The 23147-nt window shown below is 46.6% G+C and overlaps 1 long non-coding RNA gene across 1 annotated transcript in view; it reads right to left on the bottom strand.

Annotated features, from left to right (window-relative positions):
- The window catches only part of LOC138567094 (uncharacterized), a 93055-nt gene that overhangs the window by 14570 nt on the left and 55338 nt on the right, over positions 1-23147 (bottom strand). The window contains exon 2 of the long non-coding RNA XR_011302101.1: positions 16332-16579. This is a non-coding gene — a long non-coding RNA (uncharacterized lncRNA). The remainder of the gene's footprint in view (positions 1-16331; positions 16580-23147) is intronic.

The following is a 23147-nucleotide window of genomic DNA, read 5'->3' as shown; positions in this document are numbered from 1 at the left end:
GAGGTGAGCGCTTAACGTTAGATGGTACTCCAACAAGTATTACCAAAAGGGAGGGAAAAGGCAGAAATAAGGAGAGCAGTTAGGTAAAACACTTTTCACATAAGGTTGGCAAAGACAGTCAATAGTGGAACAAGGGGAATTAGTTCGGGGCCCGCGTTAGAGGGAGCCAGGCGAAAATGTGCCCAAGATCACACAATGTCACAAGTCTTTGCAGGTGAGTAGAAAACGGTTTTACTATGGTTCTGAAAAGTTTAGTTAGGGTGTCCCAGACCTACCCAGGTTCGAGAGCCGAGGGCTAAATCTACCCCGTACAATCGGTGGCAAGGGAGGCCGGGCGGATCACAGTACCTTTAAAAGTGGAAAGATTCCTCCAGCAGTGGTAGTCGTTCCTGGTAGTGGGTGCAAGTCGCGGCGTCGTCCCGAGGAAGAGGTGATCTCGACGGGGAGGAAGGCTGCAGGTCGTTGCACTACCAGGGATGAGGCCAGCCGTGGAGTTCTCCGGTCACAAAGGATTTTTACCCCTCTTTCGCGGTTGAGGTAAAAAGTGGTATCCCGGTTGCCGGGGTGCTTGGCACAGGCAAGGCGGCCACGAGATGCTTCGGGACAGCGAAAAGAAGGCAGCAACTGGTTGTCCCCACCAGTTAAGGGAAGAAGACTCTCCGGCGGGAGATCTCCTCTGTCGTCGGGAAAAGTGGTGAGACGATTCTGCAGGGCTTCACCGGTGGTGTCGTCTTGGCAGGTCGGTTCGGCTTCTCCCTCTTCGGCTTCTTAGGTCCTGTGGCGACTTCTGAAGAACCAGTCCCAAAAACCCTGCTTTTATGCAGCAAACCCCCATTCATACAGCCTAGCTGTCACTCAAACATGCTAAGTGGTGAGCGGGGTGGCTCACCACTTGGGCCAATCACACTAGAGTGCGACCTGAGTTGGCAAGGCAACTCGGTCCAGGGTGCCTAAACCCCCTCCCACACCCCCTGTGGTACCCAGACAGAATGGCACCACTTTGGAGGGCTTCTGTGCAGAAGCCCGCCAAAAGTGGAACAAAGGCTCGACTCGGGTTCAGGGTTACTGAAGTGAACCTAGACGCCATTTTGGCGGCGAGTTCCGGCAAAAAATCCCAACCGGCGAATTTATATTAAATAAATAAACCGGCGGTATCTTTAACATTGCACCAAAAAGTGGTGCATCAAAAACCAATGGGAAATCCCATTGGGAAATATTCCGGTGGAATATTTCCGTGGTATCCACTGCCACCAGCCAGAACTCGGCGAGGGGGGACGGGACAGTACCCCCTCGACAACAGACCCAGGGGCAATCTAATTGCCCCTACCAGTACTTCCACAGTAAGATGGTTTGTACTGGTTAAGTTCCTAAATTAAGACTAGTAAAGTCAATGGTAACTTTACAGACCCAGGGAGACAGTAGTCAGTCCCAGGGTGTGGAGTCTATGTTTGGGGGTCTCCAAGACACCCCTGTGCTACTGCACTGAGGGTGCTGTGTAACACACATTCAAAAACCAATGATGGCCTATGGGGAAAATTACCCCCCCAGCCCATAAGCACATAGCAAGTCACAGAGAACACTCTCAAGTCATGTCCAAGAGTGAGGATAAAAGAGTCTCACTCTTGGCAGGAGAAAAAAATAACCCCACAAAATCCAGCAAAGCTGCTGGGGGACTCACTAGGTTAGGAAATTCAGCCTAAACAGAGAATTCTTCCTAACACTCACCTTGCTGTCTTTGTCTCCTTAGGTGTCGGAGGGCGGCTGCGAGATGGAGAGAGCGTGATGGAATGCTGAAGTACCGCCAAGCAGGTGAGTTCAGCGCGGCGCCGTAGGAATGCAAAACAATGCTTCAAAGACTTCTGTCTTTCAGTTCCGTGGCGAAATGGATCAGGATTCAGGTAAGGATTAAAGTTAAAACTCCTGTTCTAACCTTTACCCTTCTTTTCTTCTTGTTTCAGGAGTCCCAGGACTGAAGCGGGCGTGGCTGAAGACTGGAACTGCTGAAAACACGGTGAGCATTACGCTGCAGCAAGCAGAATAACGCGAAGCACGTGTGGCTGTCCGGGCGTGGTTTAAATAGCCTTGGAAGAAGATCCAGGTAAGTATTCTTCCACAGCCCCACCCAAGTAACAAAATAGTCCCTTCAGTAAAATAGTCCCTCCTAAGCCTCTTTTGGCTTGAGTCTTCATGCAGCATGGTCTGCCTCAGGTGAGTATGCAGCATGGTCTGGTAAGTTATCAATAATGAGCCTGGCGCCCATGGTGCCAGGACTGACTTTATCTTTATGAGCCTGGCGCCATAGGCGCCAGGACTGCACCCAAACAGCCCCTAACTGGGGCTTTTGGGAATGCTCCAAGTGGCATGATGCCTGCTTCCGGGGCTGCTGGGCCTGGTCTGGTCTTCCAGGGGCAGGCATCATGACAGTATCCCATGGTAGTTTTTTGCGCCAGGACTCCTGTCATTACTACTCAGTTTGAATGGGAGAATACAAATCATTCTGCACTGTAATCAGAGATCCCTAACATGGGTGCTGTGCTTATTGCTATTTTATTTTCCAATTACATTTTTTAATTGGCATTTTGTTCAAACAAATTATGAAAGGAAATCAGACACATGAAATAAACTCCCCTCTCCCCTTCCAAGGTCTTGATTGTTCCAGTCCTTTTGCTCAGATTGTTTTTGCACGTTGCTTTTTCTCCCGTTGCGTTCGAATGAGCCCCCGCTTCCCTACTTGTAAGCTTGTGGGTTGCCAACAATCCTTCTTTTTCCCTGTTAACCCCCGCCCTCCGCCCGCTTTGCTGGTTTGCTGATGTCTCAGTTTCCCAGCCAGAGGGGAAGCTTCAGATTACTCCCACTAGTTGCATCCTCCTTGGGCAACATGCGTTTTTGCAATCCTTCATAAGAAATTGTATCACTAGGTCCCAGTCCATAAGGAATCTCTAGTGGAATCCCCGAAGAGAGTATGATACTGGAATTATTCTTCTCACACAGGAAAGATAATAATAATAATAAAGAAAAGCAGAAAATGAAATGAACAGATGCCTGAGCATTATTAAAAGTAACAACCTAAAAAGAAAAACATATCTGAGAACATTACATTGGAACTGCTGAATAACTGCAGTGATGCACAGATGGTAAATAACTAACAGTCATGAATACTGAGAGATAATTCGTGAAAGCTCACCTGAGCAAACAGATACAGATACAGATACAGTTTTCATTCCATATAATCTTTTAAATAGGATGGTCACTCACAGGTCCTACTGGGGACAACCCTCACACTGAAACACTTCATATTATCAGTTTTGTGCAACACACTAGGTTGCTTACTCACACCAGATGTCTTACTCCTTATTGAATCACTCACCATCTCCTTCTCCTGAACCTCCTTGTTGCCTTTACATACCCTATTCATGTTCCACACTCGCCCTTCAACACCTTCATGGCGCCATATCATTTCTTAATAACCTTCATGGGCACCAACCATCTCAAACCCCCGTCCATTCTATTATCAGGGAGTTTTATGTGCACCCACTCCCCTTCTTTAACAACACACTGCTTGGTTGCTTTCCTCAAATCAAGTGTAGCCTTATTGCTCAATTGTCTAGCAGTTATCCTCTCCTTGACATTATCTAAATCACTATTCCTCTGGCACGCCCTACCTAAGCAACCTGGCCAGATTCTTGTGTTAGGTTTCCTTCCTCTTAACATTTTCAAAGGAGAGATTCCAGTTGTATCACATGGGGTGTGAACCTGTATGCTACCACAGTGTCCTCTGCAGCCTTCTTCCAATCCCGCCTTCTGAGATAGCCACCCCTATACTGTTCTTAATAACTCTGTTAAAGCGTTTGACTATCCCGTTGGTTTCGGGATGGTAAATGGAATTCGTCTTATGTTCAATGCCATTAGTCCTAAAATACTCTTTCATCTCATCTGCTACTAACTGGACCGAATTATCAGTGACAATGGAAGTGGGATAGCCTTCCCTTTAAACATATTATCCAAAAGTGTAATTACGTCCCTGTCATACACATTGAACCCACAACAGTTCAACCCAGTGAGACAGCAAATAAACTAATACTATACCAAATCTATCGACTCCCTGAGACCTCACAGGACCCATAATATCCAAACCTCCTCTTTCCCAGGGAACAGAGGGAATAGACATAAGAGTCATAGGTTCAGTTCTAGAAACACACCCTTTGATAATGCTTTCTATATGTACGTCCAACCCTGGCCACCAATAGCCCTGTTTTAACAATTATTTAGTTTTAGTCATTCCTTAATGGCTTTCATGAGCCATTTCAAGAATTTTCTTCCTAACACTTGTTGTCAAATCCCTTTTTATGCACAGTTCACCACAAACATGCCTAAAGGGATCCGGCACAAACCCTTTTCTTAATTCAGCACCTTTCATACTACACTCCAATCTGCTTAAAATTGACGAGGACCTCATCAGCCAACATAGCCTCACACTGTTCCTCCTGTGTCACTACTGCATGCTCTATACTCAAAATGTGTTCATCTTTTTCCTCATCATCTTTCTCATCCTCAACCACATTAGTAAGCCTGGAAAAACAATCTGCTGCCTTATTCGTAACACCTGGTAGGTACTCAATATCCCAATTAAAGTCTTGTAGTCCAGCCACCCACTTGCGAATTCTGGATGATACCTTATCCAATCCCTTAGACATAAGAATGTCCTTCAAAGGCTTATGGTCCAATCTAATTACTAACTTTGTCTCCCACAAAAAGGGACAAACCTTCTCTTTTGCCCATCTCTTGTAATTCTCTTTCACACTGATCGTACCAATAGAATCTTACCCCTTTCTTTACTAATTCCCTCATGTGAGTGGATTTGCTTGGTAGACCTGGAACCAACTTGGAATAGTATTCCGCCATGCCTAAAAAAGATACTATTTTCTCCTCATCAGAAGGACTTGGAAAATGTACAATGTTATCCACTAGGTCAGCCTTAGGCTCAATGCCTCTTTCAAATATACTATGTCCCAAATATTGGGTAGCAGTCTTACTAAACTTACATTTGTCCTTACTCAAGGTTAAACCTGCTTCCATAAAAATATGTAACACTTTTTCAATCTTTTATCATGTTCCTCCTGATCTTTACCATAACCAACACATTGGGCCTCATTACAGGTATGGAGGCACCCATAATAAGGGCATGGCTGCCTCCATACCGGGTCCCAGTACCGGGTTCCTTCAATGAGGAATAACCGGGTCATTCCGATTTTGAAGGACCCGGTAATTCCTCCTTGAAGGAACCCATCCCCATTCCCATTTGAGCCCCCATAGGGCTCAATAGGAATGGGAAGGGAGCTAATAACGGGCACGTTATTAGCTCCCTGGTCCCCTCGAGGGACCCGCAAAGGACGTCTGGTCAAACCAGGCGTCCTTACTGGGTCCCGCAAGGGGACCTCGTAATAGGGCATCCCGTAATGAAGGGTGCCGGTCATGTACCGGCACCCTTCATCACGGGAGCGCCTATGTTGTAATGAGGTCCATTGTCCTGGAAACACAGAACGCCATTCATATTGTGAAATAACTGGTAAATAATGCGCTGAAAGACTGATGCAGCTGAAACTAATCCAAAAGGCATGCGTTTGCATTGGAATAGGCCTTCTGGCATAATGAATGCTGTCAAATTCCTGGAGAAACTATGGAGTAAAATTTGATAAAAGGCAGACTTCAAATCTAGTGTGCTCATAATCTTTGCATCTTTAATAGTACCAAGCATTTCTGAGATGTTGGGTAAGGAATCTATCTCGGATTATACAACAATTCACAGATTTTAAATCAATGCATAATCTCAGTGTTCCATTAGGCTTATGTTCCACTACTAAATGAGGGACCCGCTGGGCAGCCTCTATTTTTTCCTTCACTATCACATGTAAAGATTCTTTCTAGCTTTGTTGTTCTTGAAGTATGGTTGCTGGGCAACTTGATCTGAACACATAGAAACATGAAAGAGCATTTCAGGAGGGCTAGCACTGTTTACTTCTAAAATGGCTAGTGAAAGCAGGCGCACAGTGTGTACTTTCCAACACGCTCACTGAGTTTATCTTTGTAATGGGCATGTAAAAGCGATACCATCTTGGTTTAACAACACAGCATGTACTGAGGGTAGCAAGTCAGTTTCACTTTGGGAATAAATGAAAGTCTTGTTTATTTGAGGGATAACATACCGGCCGTCAGAGAGAGTTGGTAACAGGCAGCGGTTTCAATGTTGCAACTGACTAATGTTCATTTATATTACAATTCACCAACTGTGCTTTGTCCTGAGCACTTTAGTTTAGCTATCTGAAAGGTGCTTCATCTATTTCTGCGTGGAAATGTCACTTGGAGGCAGCAAACTTCAACTACGCTGTATAGGGAACGTGGGCTGCATTTACGCTTAGCAGTTTTAAAAAAAAACTCTTTTTATTGTTTTTATTTGTGCATAGTACAAAACAAGTCAACATTGCGACATAACATGGTACATGCATTGCGGTTATAGAGATTGTCATCACTGGGTTTTCTGGGGCAATTGTTGTCGTTCTCCCAATTGTGGGGGAGGGATACATCCTCAGTTCTTTCCCACCTCCCCACTTTCGTGCCGCACATGTTGCTCTGTGTTGCACTTAGAGCTATCTGTGGCGATGGTATTTCTGCTGTACGTTCCCCTTTTGCCATAATTTTGTTCACTCGACTCTACAGGTTTGTGTAATTTCTAGTTGGCCCCCAATTGTCCTGTATTCCCTTCTAATTTCCCCTGTCATCCCCAATGCCATTTTAAACATAACTACCTTTAGTTTTGCTTCTAGGTCCTCCTCTAGGAGTCTGTGCTCTCTGTCCCTTCCGGCCTTTATCGCTATTATTTTTCCCCGTATGGTGGCCTTGAATGCATCCCAGATCATGAGTGGGCTTACTTCCTGACTGCTGTTAGTTTGGAAGTAGTTCTCTATCCCCTCCCATAATTCCCCTTTCAGGGTCTTATCTTTGAAGACGTGTGCTGGATACTTCCATCTCCATAGCCCCAGGGACTTTAGTGTCCTATTGATTTTCAGTGTTATAGGGGCATGGTCAGATAGTTATTGCTCCCACTTCAATGTCCGCCACTTGCCCTAGCAGGGATTGTGAGACCCAGATGTAGTCTATTCTCGATCCCGACCTATGTACATGAGATTAAAGAGTATAGCCCCTAGCGTCGCCTTTCTTTTCCCTCCAGGCATCTATAAGTGATAGGTTGTCAATTTATTCCTGAAATTCCTTTGAGGGTTTGTTATGGGAGTAAGAGATTATAGCGCTCCTGTCCCTTTCTGGGTCCCATGCTAGGTTAACGTTGCCTGTGAGTATTATTTTCCTCTTAGTTTGCAAGCATACTTGACTGGGTATGGACCTGGTCCCCCTCTATTCCCTCCACCTCTCTCCCCCTCCCTTCTCCTCCCGGTATGGCTCTACTTGTTTGCTGCTTCCTTGTTCCTTCCTTGGCCTCCCATCCTCACCGCCCTCATTCCCTTCTGTTTGCCCCCCACCACAGTTACTTTATGTTCCCCCTCCCTGGGTGCTTTTTGCTCCGTATTTTTCCCACAGACTTGCGTTTAAGTGGAGGAGCCCCTTTCTGGGGAGTCGTTTTCCTGTGGGGCCTTCTCTGGCGTAGATCCTGGGCTCCTCAGTCCCCTTTTTGCCTCGCATTATTCAATGGCTATTGAGTGGTCCATTCCCACGCCTTCTTTTTTGGATGGTCTTTCATTAGGCCCTGGGTATCGCTGCTGGTTGAGTCGACCTCTATTCTCAGGATGTTTGCTCCTTCCTCTGTCAACGTGATTTTCCTTTGTCTGCTTTGAAGCTCGAACAAGAGGCTGAAGGGGAAAGTTCATCTATATTTGATTCATCTTTTCATTAGTTCCTGCATCAACCTTCTTTTAGTGAGCGTGACCTGGGAGAGGTCTTGAAAGAGTTGGATAGTGGCGCTCGTGAAATTGAGATCATTTGTTCGTCTTGCGGCGGCCAGGACCTTTTCTTTTTGCATGTATTCCTGCATGGCTACCAGGATGTCTCTTGGTCTTGGACCAGGTTAGATTCTTTTAGTCCCACTCTATGGATCCGGTCCACCATGATTTCAGCCAGGTCTGGCACGTCCACCAGATCTGCGAAGATTTATCTAATTGTCTGGGATAGATCCGCATCTCCCATTGCTTCAGGGATTGCTCAAATTCTTATATTCGCCCTCCTCAATCTGTTTTTGAGGTCCTCAGTTTGGATCTCCAAGTTGTTGGCAGCCCTAGCTATGTGCTCCATCAGGTCCTCCACTTTGTGAGAGACGTCGGCCATCTCTTGCAGGCCTTTCTCATTTGTGTCCACTCTCTCTTTGAGCGTGTGTAGATCTCCCTTCACTTCCTATAGTGTTCCTGCTAGGTCTTCTCTCATTCTATCCATTTGGGATTGAATAGTGTTCGCCATCCTATCTCCAAAGTTCTGGAAGCATTGTTCGAGGAACTTTTGTGTGACCATTCGCTCTTCTCTGGCATCTCCCCTTGAGGGGCCTCTTCTTCACCCCTGTCCGCTTTATGTTTGGTGTCGGGTTGTGCCCACCATCCTTCCTCCACATTTTCTGTATCCCCCCTTCATGAGTATTTTTATTCCCTTTCGTTGGGATGGGAGATTGGTCCCTTGATGAGATTCCTTTTGTGTTTTGATTCTCCTGGTTTGTTGAAGTGGTTGGGGACCTGAGTCTAAGGGCTCCTTTCGGGATTGATCGCGGTCCCCTCTCCAGCCCCCCTACATCCTTGCGACAGCTGATCCGCTTTTATCGGCTTTGCCTCAGCCTCTATTGGAGCATTGGTGTAGCTTCCCTGCTTTTTCTCTTCTTTTCATCAGAGAGGGCCTCTTATCTCTGTTCCATTCGAGCTTGCTCCTGTGCCCTGGCCTAGACGTTTCCCAGTACTCCTCCTGGTTAGCTTTCTCCCCAGTTCCTCTGGGGGTTCCCCACTGGGGTTGCTTTCTTCCTTCCTTGTGGGCCTAGATGTTTGTTGCCCCTGAAGGGGTTTGGAGCTCACCTTCCTCTCCTCTCGTGTGCTGGGTTGTATTGGGGTTGGTGACTTGGGGTGTGGGTTGCATTGTCCCCTCTGTGAAGGGTTTATGGCCTTTTCTGCACTTTTATTGTTGTCCCCGGGACCTGCGATGGGGGCTCTTGGGCCTGGGGCGGAGGGGCAGAGTCTTACCGGCTTTGCTTTTGGGAGCTGGTGTCTTCTCCAACTGGCTCTCACCTCCCAGCCCAGCTCCTTTGGAATGGCCCATATTTCTCTGGGCTGCGACTACCTTGTACCCCTTCTCTGTCAGGACTGTTATCAGCTATACTGAGTCTCTCCTGCACTGTTCTTCTGTCTCGCTGCACACCAAAATGTTGTCTACATATTGTATCGCTGTGCTGTCAAGTTGCACGTTTCCTAGGTCCATCTGGAGTACCCAGTTGAAGATTGAGGGGGACTCACAGTACCCTTGAGGAAAACGAGTATGTTTCAGCTTGATCCCACGATAGGAACTCTTCAAGGAGGGGGATTGAAAAAAAGCAATTCTTTAAATCAATCACTGTGAAATATTTAGCTTTGGGAGGAATATTGCACAATATTGTGGCTGGGTTTGGAACCAATGGGAATTATGCTTCAACATTTTTGTTCAGAGGGCGTAGGTCCTGTATAAAGGTCCTGTATACATCTCCACACCCCCTGTGGCCTTTTTTTACTGGGTAATGTGATAATCCCGAGGTGCCTCACCCGATGGTCCCTGGAGATCTGTTGTCCAGGTGGCCATGACACAGCCATCGCTATTGGATACAGTTCCTGGGGGTGGACCAGTGGAGTAGGATCACGTGGGCGAGGGATCTTCGGGGAGTGGAAGTGTAACACCTTTTCCCCATCCTACCCTGTAGGATATATAGAAGCTCTACCCCTGCCCCCTTTTCCCACATGAACACTTTCTTACACGGTAACAGACAATGGACTACCACCAAAGCCGTTTACCTGACATGTCCCAACACTCAGGTCAGGCAGAGTCAGGAAATTAACAATAACCACGCACACCTGATGGCCTTTTACTTTCCCCTCAGGGATAAAAGGCAAAGCAGGAAAGCACACTTCAAGAAAGGCTGAACGCACAAGGAGACAGCTACACCAAACCGGCAGTACAAAGGGAGAAGAAAAGTGGTGAGACCTGGAAGGACGACGAAGGGGGAATTTCACTTGCTCTTTTCAACTCAGACCTGCAAAGCCTCCAAAAGTGAAATCATAAAACCGGGAGTTATAACTGCCGTGCAGAGCAGCAGATGTCAATGCTACAAAGGGGCCTCCCGCATTGATAACGCAGGCGGAGAGGCAAGCTGGCTACCGTGGTACTATCCTTAACTCCAGATAACAAAGAAGCCAACAGGTTCAGCACAGCCAGTGAGTCGGGGGACGCTGAAAGCAAACTGAACTGTGTTGAGCCCAAGATTGCAAATAGCAACATTTTTGATGCAAGCAGAAAGAACTTGTGTGTATGTTTGAACTTTAAAGAAAGCCCAGTTGAGGTCCAGATGGAGAGGGGTCCAGCACCACATGGGCGCTCATTTGAAAGGCTCTGACTGGGACCTGTTTTTGAAACTACAAGAACCAGAAGGCACTAGGAAAGGTTGTTGTGAGGCGTCAGAGTGGTCCTACAAGGGTCACGTTAAATCCCTTCTACAATCGAAAGTCTCTGACCCATTGCTGGAGGAAAGCTAGGAGAAGGGAACCCCGCTTTCCACTACGATTATGAACTGTGATAATTGGCAAATGTGAACCCGACAGAGGGATGCCGAAAGAAAGCTATGAGAAAGAAACCCTGCTTTCTGATGTAACTGAGCAATACATGAACTGTATTAGTAATACATGAACAGTGTTGAAGAAAGGCTGTCTCGAACCCGCCGGAGGGAGGCCCATTTTTGCAAGGAGGATCCGAGGCCGGCAGACAGAGATCCCAGGGGCAAAGAGCAATTGCCCAAAGAACTTTTGTTTGTTTATTGGTTTGCCATTTTACGTAAAAGGGGTGAAGAATAATACACCCGAGAACAGTGTGTTAATGGGAGTGAACCTGGTGGAGGGTTGCCCACGTTGTTGTTTGTTTTAGCGGACATTAAAGCTCCTAATGATTACGAGCGATATCTGAAAGGCCACAGTGAACCCGACAGAGGGAGGCCCAGTTGGCAACGGGGATCCGAGCCTGGCGGGGGGAGGTCCTAGAGGCAAAGAGCAATCACCCAAGGGAGAAAGATCAATGAGAGAACTTTTCTTTGTTTGTTACTTTGAATCAGCAAACCTTCTGAGGCAAGATACTTTTGCAGGAAAGAAACTTAGCCGATGAAGGGGTTTTGATATTGTTTAACTAAACTGTGAACCTTGTCGTGGCCCAGGAGTGTGCTGTGCTCGAGGGTACCGACTTGTGCTGTGCTTCAAACGTGGGGAAGGGAGACACAGCCATACAATCCTGACTTATCATTTTGTGAACACTTCTTTCTTTTCTGGTGAACATTATCCCACACTCTTTTTGTAATTTAGTAGTAAGGATTGGTAATATTAATTTTTTAGTATAGGGCTTTTTTCTTTTTTACTTGACAAGACGACACTAGGACTGCCTTATTATTATTTGATGGTCGTAGCTTGCTCCCTTCTTAAATTTAGGTTTAGATTACGCGTTTATCTCACCCATTATAGAGTTCAATAAACACCCTTGAACTGTGATTGTTTGTGTCTGTCTTTCCTGTTGCCACTATGAGTTCCTTACAGTACACAGCTGTGTTACATGGAGATTCTGATGGTACTAATATCCCTGGTTGCACTAGGGCAGTGCTGTCATAAATACCTTTATCTGCTTCCTTTGACATTAGGTACTGTCTCGCCTGTGGTAAAATAGCTCCTGGATTCAATTCAATTTTCACTGCCCCTACTCCTTTTAATAGGCCAACATCATATGGACTACTGGTCCACAATATGCTTGGCACTTGTGCCAAATCTTCCTGAAGAAAATATGGTATCTATTTTACCAATGCCATTCTCTGTGGCACTTCTCTGTTCTCAATGTTTAGCTGATAAGTAAGACATATGTGAAACATTACTTCATCATCTGAGTCACCATCTGTAAACAAGTCTGCAGCTGTCAAATCAGTCAGTTTGTGTCCCTCGTCAAGAGAGCTTTCACGGTCCTCCAGTTTATTCCCTCATCATCAACCCCAATGCGAAATCACCCTATCTTCCCTCACTACTGCTGCATCTAGCTCTATTGTAAGCACTTGCACTTCTTCCTCATCCATGGGTACTTCTGGTATGACCAAAAACTCTATGGGTAATCACAATAGTCTGCCCTTTAATCTTGGAAGCCATGCTAACAGTATGTGTACTCTGTCAAGGAATACTTCCAGGTTTAATGTCATGTCCCTTTGTGCTTTCTGGCCATAAAATGCTGATATGAATTATTGTGCATTTGCATAATGGATTCTTGGAGTAGAATGTATTATTCCCTGGTGAGTAAATGATATTGTCATGTTCAGTTTGTTTATCAAATCTCTCCCCAGTAAGTTGGCTGGTGTCTTGCGGGAATACAATAATGGCATGGAAAGATTGTGTTCTCTTAAAGTAATAGGTAAGCCACCCGTAAAGGGAACCACGCTTGTTGACCCAAAAAAACCTCATGCATTCATGGCAACAATTGTATATAGACGCGTTACAAATGCCATATCATATCAATGCCTGATATTGGGCATTTTCCCTCTCTAACAAAAGATTGAGTATCCCCTGTACCTACGAGGAAGGAAAATGTTTTGTCATCTATGGTTACCCGACTCTCGGTTCCTCTTGTGGGTCTGGTGTAACTGATAGGATGGAACACATCAAGTCTCTCTGTGGGCTCTCCTACTGTGGCTATAAATTCAGTCCTGTGCCGGTGAAAGGGTTCCCTCACACTACTGGCACACCCCCTATCCTGGGTGTGGGTGTCTGGCATTATGTTTGCGTTCCATGGTACAACTATATTCTGTTGTACAGGTGCTTGTTTTTTCATCGGTATCTGCTGGGTCTGCATGGGGGCTTGCTGTGCTTGCATTGGTGCTTGTTGCATTTGCATTGGTCTTCCTTGCTGTGCAGGTTGCATTTGTGGCACTTGTGTCTGATACTGTGTGTGATCTTGGGCATAATATTCAGGTGGTTCTGCAGTGTAAGGTAGGAGATACACTGTCTCCACTCTTTGATCTGGCCAGTTCTGTTGCATTCCTCCCCTGCTTCTACACACCTGGGGCATGTGCCTCATTTATCCACATGTCCAACACTGCTGTGTCTGACCTCCAAACCTAGGTTGTCCTCCATTAAACCCTCCTCCCTGTGGAGTCTGAAATCTGAATCCTTTGCTTACGGGTGCACCCCCTCTTCCTCACAGGAAATATTAATACTATCCCCTTCCTGCAAAGTACCCATTAGCTATTGGCCGTACCTGCTGTGCTTCCTGTGTAATCACCCCCTCTCCACTGGTTAACACTGCTCATTCCACTGAAAACTTTGATTGTTGTTTTCTGAACTATTTTGCTTCCAACTAGCTTAATTACCTCAATTTTGTTTCTGTCTTTCTCTTGTTTTAGCCAACAATGGTGAACTCGGGTCCACTGGATCTCTGGCCATGGTTTCGCTTCCATTCCCACTATCTTTTTTAATTGTCTGTGCACTGCCTCAGGCAGCCCCCGGCACAATATGTGATAAACAATATATTTAGTTTTGTCCGACGGTTCTCTCATTTCAAGCTGCCATTTTTCCTGAATCTCCTGAATATAAGCAACTGGGTCTGCATCTTATGAGTCATGATTGCTCTCATATCTGACAAATCGGGATACTGTACCCTAAGTGCTCTCCATGCATCAGCCCTACAGTTATTAAAAGGTGCTCCATCATGAGTGGTGTTTTGGGCTGTTACTCCGTAAAAACCTGCTCGTTTTCAAATGTCATCTGCCCTCTCTCCTATTATGGCAGCAAGCAAGCTTTTTATGTCACCGACCGCTAGCCTCATTCCTGCTGTCACTCTTTCTAATTCATAAATCCACTTGCCTGCTCCTGATGTCAGCGTTGGTAGCTTACATACTAAATTGTTACATCTGTGGCCATGGAGTATATTGTGGCAGTCCTCCCCCCTTCTCCAATAATGGGAACTGTGTCAATTCCGCCCCTTGTCCGACTGCAGCAGCACCCTTCGTCTGTATAACCACATCTGTCATGCTAACTTTCTTTCACCCCGTTAAAGTTCTCAACCTATTCATATATGGGAATCTCTCTTCCAAACTGTTTGATTGCATTTTTGAACAACTGGGATATTCTACAGGTTCTTCCAAATCTGACCATGCTGTCTCTTTCCCTGTTCTCTCGCTTGTAGAGGAGGCGTGTGCAGGCCTTTTCTCTTCATCATCTTCCTCATCTATAAACATTGTATCATCACTTTCACCTCCTTTATTGTCCTCCCTATCCACCAAATCTAGTCTTCCAAGAGGAGTTGTTACATATGTCCCACTCATTACCTCTTCCCTCACCTTGTGAAGACCCTCCTCTCATCTTTGCTATGTTACCTGCCCCATCTCTTCTGCTTCTGTACAAATTACCAGTCCTTCTTTGCATGGCTTCTCTCTCATCTTCATCTGGAAGAGTATGCTTTTTGAGTCATCCATTTCCTTGCTGCATCTTTCCCAACTCCTTTGTATTTCTCTCAATTCCTGCTTTTCATCTCTCTCTTTAATCTGGACCGTACGTCCCCTGATAATCTCATCTGTCTCTTTATCTCCTTTCCTTGCTTCTTTCTATTTCTTATTGTCTCTCACTATCTCTTTCTTCCTCTCTTTTCCTTTCCTTTTCCCTTTTTGCATCTCTTCACCTTTCTTTTTCCTTTTTCTCTTCTTGTTTTCTCTCCTTCTCGCTGTCTGCCTCATGTTTCTTTTCCTTTTCCTTCTCTTCTTCATACTTTCCTTCCCATTCTCCCTCTCTTCTCCTGTTCTCTTTTCACTTGCACTCTTTTCTCTTGTTCTCTTTACTCTTCCTTCTCCCATCTTTCTCTAACTTCCCTTTCTCTTACATTAAAGCTATCCATGCTCTTTCCATCTAATTAGGCATTATTTGTCCTCCCATGCATTTGTTCAGGGCAATCGCTGTCTGCTCCCTTTTGCCCTGCCTGCCTCTCTGTCTCCGGATCTCCTCCTCAGCCTCTGTCAGTTTTGCCTGTAACTCACAATGTTCACCATATTCGTTGCGTGCGGACACTGAATTTTGTTTATTTATTTTTACTCCGTTTATAACATCTTCACTGCTGTAGGCAGGGGGTGCATATGTGGGGTTAGTTTATCCTGCCGTTGCTCTTAATTCTTGTAATGGGTATAGTCCCTGTGTTTCAGGAGATGGATCGGTGCTCTGGGGAGGAGGAAGAGGAGCCAAGGGCTCTGTGCCCTCCCCGTCATGCTGATTAAGCATCCACTCTTTTTTGTGAGGTTCCTCCATCGCATCCCCATACATCTTCCACAATTCTAGAATGGCTAATCGTTTTTCTAACTTCTTCCCTTTGTGTGCAGCATCCAAATATGTTGCCATGTCTTGCAGTACTGATCTCGAAAGAGTTCCCTCCTACGGCCAAGGCATAAACATCTTGCCTGTAGTGTCCCAAACCCAATGGGCATGGTACTTGACAATTTTGTGTCCTTGTACCAGGGCTATGCTTTACATAAATTAATAAGGGGAGTGTCTCCCATGATAGTATGTCACAATTTAGTCTGATGATACTTACCAAACCTCTATTTCGATTTCCAACCTACGCTCTATTCACCCCTCCTTTACACTCTTCCCCCAACAATATTTCCCTGTACTTCTAATGCTTCTACATCTCTCCCCAACACCACACCTTCTTTGTCACAACAAACTACGTGGGCAACACCACAAACTCCACTCGAGCTCTGGACCACCCCTTTTGGTCCAAACCACAGCTTCACTTCCTTTACAGTATACACCAATATACACAAAAATTCACTTTTCACTAACCTAAACCAACTAACAACCCACAACTGGCACCAGCAATCACTTTGAAACTGAATACACTTAAAATATAACACAGCCGTCTTCTACACTCCTGGTGAGGTAATCCAACTTTATCAATATTACCCCATAAAGAGGTGTATTAAAGAATCTTCTGTAACCTTGTCACAGGCAATCCATCTTCATTAATCCTTTGTTTTGTCACTATTCCCCCAATATACAAACAGTTCCCTCCCCCATTTCCATTTTGCCAGGCTGATGTTATATACTTACATCCGTGGATCAGCTGAGATCATTCAGTATGGAATCTCCCCCAGTCAGCCAGCTGCTCTCCGCCCTACAGGGTGCCCTACAGGGCTCAGACAGGAATTTTTCCAAGGGGGCTCCTGTCGACCTCTCTCATTTCACGCTTGATACTGGTCTCTACAGGTCGCCTCACGTTCTTCGGACCGCGGCAGGGATCTTCGACAATCCGAGTGCTCTGGCCAAAACCATCCTCACCTACCATATGTTAAGATGGTCTGGAAACAAAGATTTTAAGCAGAAATGAGAGGCCAGGAAATCCTGCACTCCATAACGGAAATAGCCAATGTCAACGGCAAAACCAGCTTTATTAACAATCCGACATAAAGCAGGGTCAGCATACAAGCATACAAATCTTGAAGCTCTCGGAAACTCTCATGCAGAACAACAGATTATGAATCAGTAATACATCATTATGGGGGCATGGCTAGTCACGTCATCGGCAAGATAGCTCTCTAAGAGCCTCCGATGAAGTGAAGGCGAAGATTTCAAAGTGCCCCTCTCCTAATGCCCCATTTTTGCAGGGAAATGCAAGGATGAGCTGTGCACAATCCTGCGTTACATTTGGGTGCTTTTCTGTCCTCGATCAGTGTCTGTGACCCGAAGATTGCACCTGATGCTGTGCAGACTGTTTGCCTCTTAGATGGCGACTGCTGGCGCAACCCCGGTATGAAGGAGCATGTCGCGGCCTATGACAAGGTTTGGTGAGTGGCAACCCATGGAGGCTCTGGTTGCCGCGGCAACTCCTGATGTGGGCTAAGGAGCTATACCTACATCGAAGGAAGCGGCAGTGAGGGACTATGAGGTGACATGACCTGCCCTGCGCGCACAAGAAGCTTGGAGGCTGCCGGCTGCTTCTGTTGGCAGTGTCCGCTTGCCGGGTCCTCTGCTTCGACTCGAGAGGGGCAATGAATCCAGCATTGACTGCAGAGGCACCAGCATTCTCTCCACTGCGGGACCCGGGCCGTGCCGGTGTAACGTCCCTTTTTGCTATCTGTCAGAAAATCCTTTCGGTAGGAAAATCTGACAGGAATTGTAATGTAATTTTTTGCTACCCGTCAGAAAATCTTACCGATAGGAAAAAGTGACGGGGTAGTAAAATCTGACAGCCTGACCTGTCATTTTTTCCTACCCGTCAGAAAATCCTACCGACAGCAGGCATTGGGCAACCCACCCAGAGGTAGGAAAAAGTGACACGGTAGGAAAATCTAACAGCCTGACCTGTCATTTTTTCCTACCCGTCAGAAAATCCTACCGAGAGCAGGCATTGGGCAACCCACCCAGAGGTAGGAAAAAGTGACGGGGTAGGAAAATCTGACAGCCTGACCTGTCATTTTTTCCTACCCGTCAGAAACTCCTACCAAGAGCAGGCATTGGGCAACCCACCCAGGGGTAGGAAAAAGTGACGGGGTAGGAAAATCTGACAGCCTGACCTGTCATTTTTTCCTACCCGTCAGAAAATCCTACCGAGAGCAGGCATTGGGCAACCCACCCAGAGGTAGGAAAAAGTGATGGGGTAGGAAAATCTGACAGCCTGACCTGTCATTTTTTCCTACCCGTCAGAAAATCCTACCGAGAGCAGGCATTGGGCAACCCAGAGGTAGGAAAAAGTGACGGGGTAGGAAAATCTGACAGCCTAGCCTGTCATTTTTTCCTACCCATCAGAAAATCCTACCGAGAGCAGACATTGGGCAACCCACCCAGGGGTAGAAAAAAGTGACAGGGTAGAAAAATCTGACAGCCTGACCTGTCATTTTTTCCTACCCGTCAGAAAATCCTACCGAGAGCAGGCATTGGGCAACCCACCCAGTGGTAGGAAAAAGTGACTGGGTAGGAAAATCTGACAGCCTAACCTGTCATTTTTTCCTACCCGTCAGATAATCCTACTGAGAGCAGGCATTGGGCAACCCACCCACAGGTAGGAAAAAGTGACGGGGTAGGAAAATCTGACAGCCCCACCTGTCATTTTTTTGGTATCCCTATATATTATCCCCACCAAAAATATCGCTGTATATATGGTTGTTTGTCTTGCCATATTTTTGGGGGGGATAATTTGTGGGAGCGGGGCTTGCGGGGGTGTCCCCCATACATTTTAAAATAATGCTGGGGTTGCGGGGGTGTCCCCCGCAGGGTCCATGGCTCAATATCACCACAAAAATACTGCGATATTTTTGTATCGCAATATTTTTACGTGGGTATGAACACATGGAACCATTTTTTCCTACCTGTCAGAAAATCCTACCGAGAGCAGGCATTTGCCCGTGTACCGGGAAAGTGGGGTAAGTGGAGTAAGAGGTTATGGAAACAATTCCTCTTTTTTCAGTTTGATGACAAACCCAAGTGGATTGAAACTTTTTGGGTCACCGTACTGCCTCAAAGTGCATGTTTAAGGAAGGCAGCTTGCGCAACCTCCATATGCCCCACCACTGCTTTACTATTTTGATCATTAGTATTGCGAAGACACAATACAAGGACATGATTGTTGACGGCTATAAGCTCAAACAATATTCAACTTAGAGATTTGCCAACAGGATGAGCTTTGTCTGCACCTTTTCTGGCAACATGTCGCAACAGTACTTTACATATTGAAATGTCCATATCATTGGAAATGTTATGTTATGTTATGTTAAAGGTACTTATATAGCGCACCGTCACCAATGTAATTGGTCCCCAGGCGCTCTGGCTAATCTGTAAACAGGATGAGGGCGGGTAGGGTTAGTCGAGGAGGAGGGGAGTAGAAGAGTGGGAGAAGTGGTGTGCTGTTAGCAGCTTCAGCTCGGTATACACCGAGTGCTGGGCTTTGGTGCAAGTATCGGATCGGGTGTTGTAGGTTCGCGGTTGTAGGTTGATGCGGTATGGTAAAGTGCGTGGGGATTGCTGGCTTAGAAATGGTTTTGTGAGTGGGTTGAGTATGCAGAAAATTGAGGGTTAGGTTAGTGGGGTCTGTATCCTGGTCCAGGTACTTCTGGTTCCGTTTGGAAAAATGCCACGACCTCCGAACACATAGGGTACATATCTGCATGCAGGTGTGCACTCACTTTTTTATAGCTCGCATGTAGCCGTACAAGAGGTTGCTGTAATGGGGTACACTAATATGGATGAGAAGATAATTCAGGGAAGGACATAGAGAGAGGGGTACAGGGAAGGAAAGCCGACCGCGGCTTCATTGATTTGTTGGTGACTCTGCAGCTGTGCTCCTGCTGAAGCCATGTTCCTCTGAGGGCGCTGCCTCGCTGATGGCATGCTCCGCCCTCTTCTGCCGAGGTCAGCGCAAGGCAAAGCCTGTGGTCTGTGCGGCTCTCTGCACGTATGCACAGGGACCTCAAGTTTACTTCCGCTCAGGCCTGCATGTCTCTGGGGCGCAAGGTCTGCACAGGCACAACTTCAGCCACCAGGGGCATCACGCATCAATTATGTATGGGTCGCAGTCTGCGTGCAAGCAGCGGAGAGGAGGCAGGGAGGGAGACAACAGCCATTGGAACTTTTCAACAACACACTCCAGGCCACCATTAACCAGTATTCACTCTTAAGAACATCCATCCCCTCCGCTCCATCTACACACACACGTCCATCCCATCCTTGATGGCCTCTCAAATTCACACACTATACAACCAATTGCTAGCGTATTTTCAATTACACCAAAAACCTACTTTGAAACCCTTCCTTCTCGACACCGATAAACCCAGACCCTAACAACTATTATTCGAGGCACAAACGACAATATACAGAGGCAACGCATTTGCCTCCTAAAGACCCCGACACCGTTGTACTCACCAGCGTTACATCAAGCACATAACCTCCTCTCACACAGAGACCTTCAATCTATCAAAGAAATAACTCACCTAGCAATCTCCTCTGCAAGCGTCCTAACATCTCACTCTAAAAACACAAACTATCCATCTCCTTCCGTACACAGCAACACCTCCAATGATACGTACCCGTCTACCCACCACCAAAACAATTCACTGCAGTTTCTTTCGCACCCACACAGCATACCCACAATTTTCTGTAAACTGTTTACCAACATAAACACCTTACACCCCAGACTGCCTCATTGTAACAAGTTCACAATCCATCTGCATGCGAACCCCACCACTGGTCTGACAAAAAAGCCAAACTCGGCCAAGTCACCCGATGTTTCCAGAAACTGAGCGCTAGTTACCCTCACTAATATAATTGCCACCTGTCAAACACATCACAATTCCATACACCCGCCCTCTCCACATCTCTCCTCATCAAGCTTAGCCACTTCGTGATCACCAGCTGCACAAATGCCATTTAATTTCCCCCAAATGTCCCATTCTCTCGTCCTTCACTACATGAACCTCCTCCAATACGAGACGCTATAATCCCCCTGGTCACACATACCCTGACCGACTAGTCCTTCCAAGTCACACCATAGCTATCTACACACCTTCATAACCCTCCAACAATTCCCTTGATTACTTGTGAACTGATTCACCCATCACCCACCTACCTGGTGCTGGCAGCACGAGCGCCTTTAAGACAACCCCCATTTCAAGGAAGTTTCTCCTCTTCAAACCATTACTCCATCCAACCCTCTCACTAGAAATCACAACTTACAACCATACATACAACCCAAGCTCTCCTCTTCCTCTCACCACCTCCTGCTGTTACTATCCTTCTTGGAATGCATCCACCTGGCCCCTCGTTGTACAACGCCTCCCCCGCCAAGACTGTCACTAACGAAAGGAACATATAAGCCACCTCTGTTCGTCTATCCACCTATACCCTCGGTACATACTCTACTTTCCATCTCTTCCCTTCTTCCCTTCATTCACCCTTCCACTTACTCCTGCCAGCCAAAGTACGTACAGGCCTCACCCATTCCGTCTTCTCCCCCCCGCTGCCCTCTACTCTGGTGCGCCTCTCTCGTATTCTTAAGCCCACTATTCTAGCCTCCTCACTCTCTAACCCTCCCTTGTCCCCGGTACGCACCGGCCTTCTTCGCTCTGCTCTTCAGAATGAGACAGTTGCCAGTGCAGATATCGTACTTTAAAAACAGGGAAAATAGAAGTAGCGTTTAATGAAGGTAGTCATGGCCCTTTCTTGAATGTGTAACGTTCATGGTAAACATTGCATATCTACTTAAAATGATACATAAAAGAATAAACTGTCAAGCACCAGCACACACAGGGTCAGCGATGAGGCGGGCCCGATGCCACCTAGGTCAGGGCCAGCACCTGGCAGCCCTGTGAGGCCTTAATGAAAGAGCCAGACGCTCTGCAGGTAGCCGGATTTACAGCCCCCATGCAGGTTTTTGTTATGAGCAGGGCGGGGGCTATCCAGAGGGTGCATTTAATGCAAAAGTTAGTGAGCAGACCAGACTTTTTGGAACACTTCCTTTAACTTTAATATTTCCAATATATCTTCTATCGCACCCGACGCAGAACAGCACCACCCGACTGTTTTCACAGGCTTGCTTTCACAGGGGGAGCAGGAGCTGTGCTTTATTTGGCTTTCAAAAATGCATATACATAGCACATCTGATCGCCGCTTATTGAGGGGGTGAGCGGAGGAGACTCTGCTATTTCGGCACCCCTGCCCCCAATGCTTCACTACACACAAACATCACAGAGGCAATATGCCCTGGTCTTTCTACAGCACAATTCCAACCATGGAAGTGACTTTTGAATAAGTTGCCATAAGTAAGCAAAATGGGAAAACAAAGGCAAATGTAAGTTATTTAAGAACAAACTTACCTGGAAAGGCAGCAGCAGTACTACTCAGGGATTCTACACCTTTCTGTCATGATCACTGCTTCCAAGGAGCCAGGACCAGCCCAACGTCCTTGGAAGCAGGCCCCTAACCCTAATCCTAGGCAACAGCCGGTCCCCACTGGGACCTTTTGGACCTTGTCCTGGCGCCGGTGGCACCAGGCTCATCAAAACCATTGGTCCCGGCACTGGAAGCGCCAGGCTCATAATAGGTGTGAGGATGCTTGGGTGGACTTACCTGCAGCAGACCATGCTGCTTACTTACCAGCCACTTAGAAGCTATCTAAGAACAGGGACTACTTTCTTACCTGGGTGGGGCAGCTCCACTCCCTGGATACAGCACTGGAACTCTTCTGGAAACTGGAACTCTTTTCTTACCTAGGCGGGGCCGTGGAAGAAGATGCCTCATCACTCCAAGGCTATTTAAACCACACCCGATAGATGAAGCGTGCTTTGCGTTATTCTGCATCTGCAGCATAACGCTCACCGAGTCTGCTCCGGCTTTTCTTCTTCTGATCCTGGACCTGCAAGAATCCTACTTACCATTTCAGTATCCAGACATCATCAGCACCTGCAAAGAACAGAAACAACAGGTTAGCAAGGCGAACTTTACACGCAGCACTTACTCACCTGATCCATCGGCTGCGGCCGCTTCGTCACGCCGCATCTCCACTTGCAAAGGCAAAAGTATTGCCATACTTACCGGCACGCTGTGGATTCCGGATTTCTTCGTTCTGCATCGCCGCCTGTAAAGACAAAGCATCGTTAACAACTTACTGGCATTCCGCGGACTCCGGCGCTGCAAACCAACATCTGAAAGGCAAAAGAAAAGACATTAAGCAGGTATTTACTTACGTCCATCCCGCTCGTTGCAATAAAACGCCTGCAAATACTCCGGCGTCTCTTTAACACGAACTAAGCAGCAAGGAAAGAGACAATTAGAGCGCTTGCCATACTTACAAACTTCCAGGCGCTTTACTTCATCTTCCATCTCAAGAGCCCTGCAATACATAAGGGAAAAGCATTAAATAGAGTCTGCATATAAACG

This window comes from Ambystoma mexicanum, chromosome 2p, assembly GCF_040938575.1.
Source record: "Ambystoma mexicanum isolate Mex_15411 chromosome 2p, UKY_AmexF1_1, whole genome shotgun sequence".
In the NCBI taxonomy this organism is placed as follows: Eukaryota; Metazoa; Chordata; class Amphibia; order Caudata; family Ambystomatidae; genus Ambystoma; species Ambystoma mexicanum.
The sequence above is the reverse complement of the archived record's forward strand: the minus strand, read 5'-3'. Positions and strand labels throughout refer to the sequence as shown.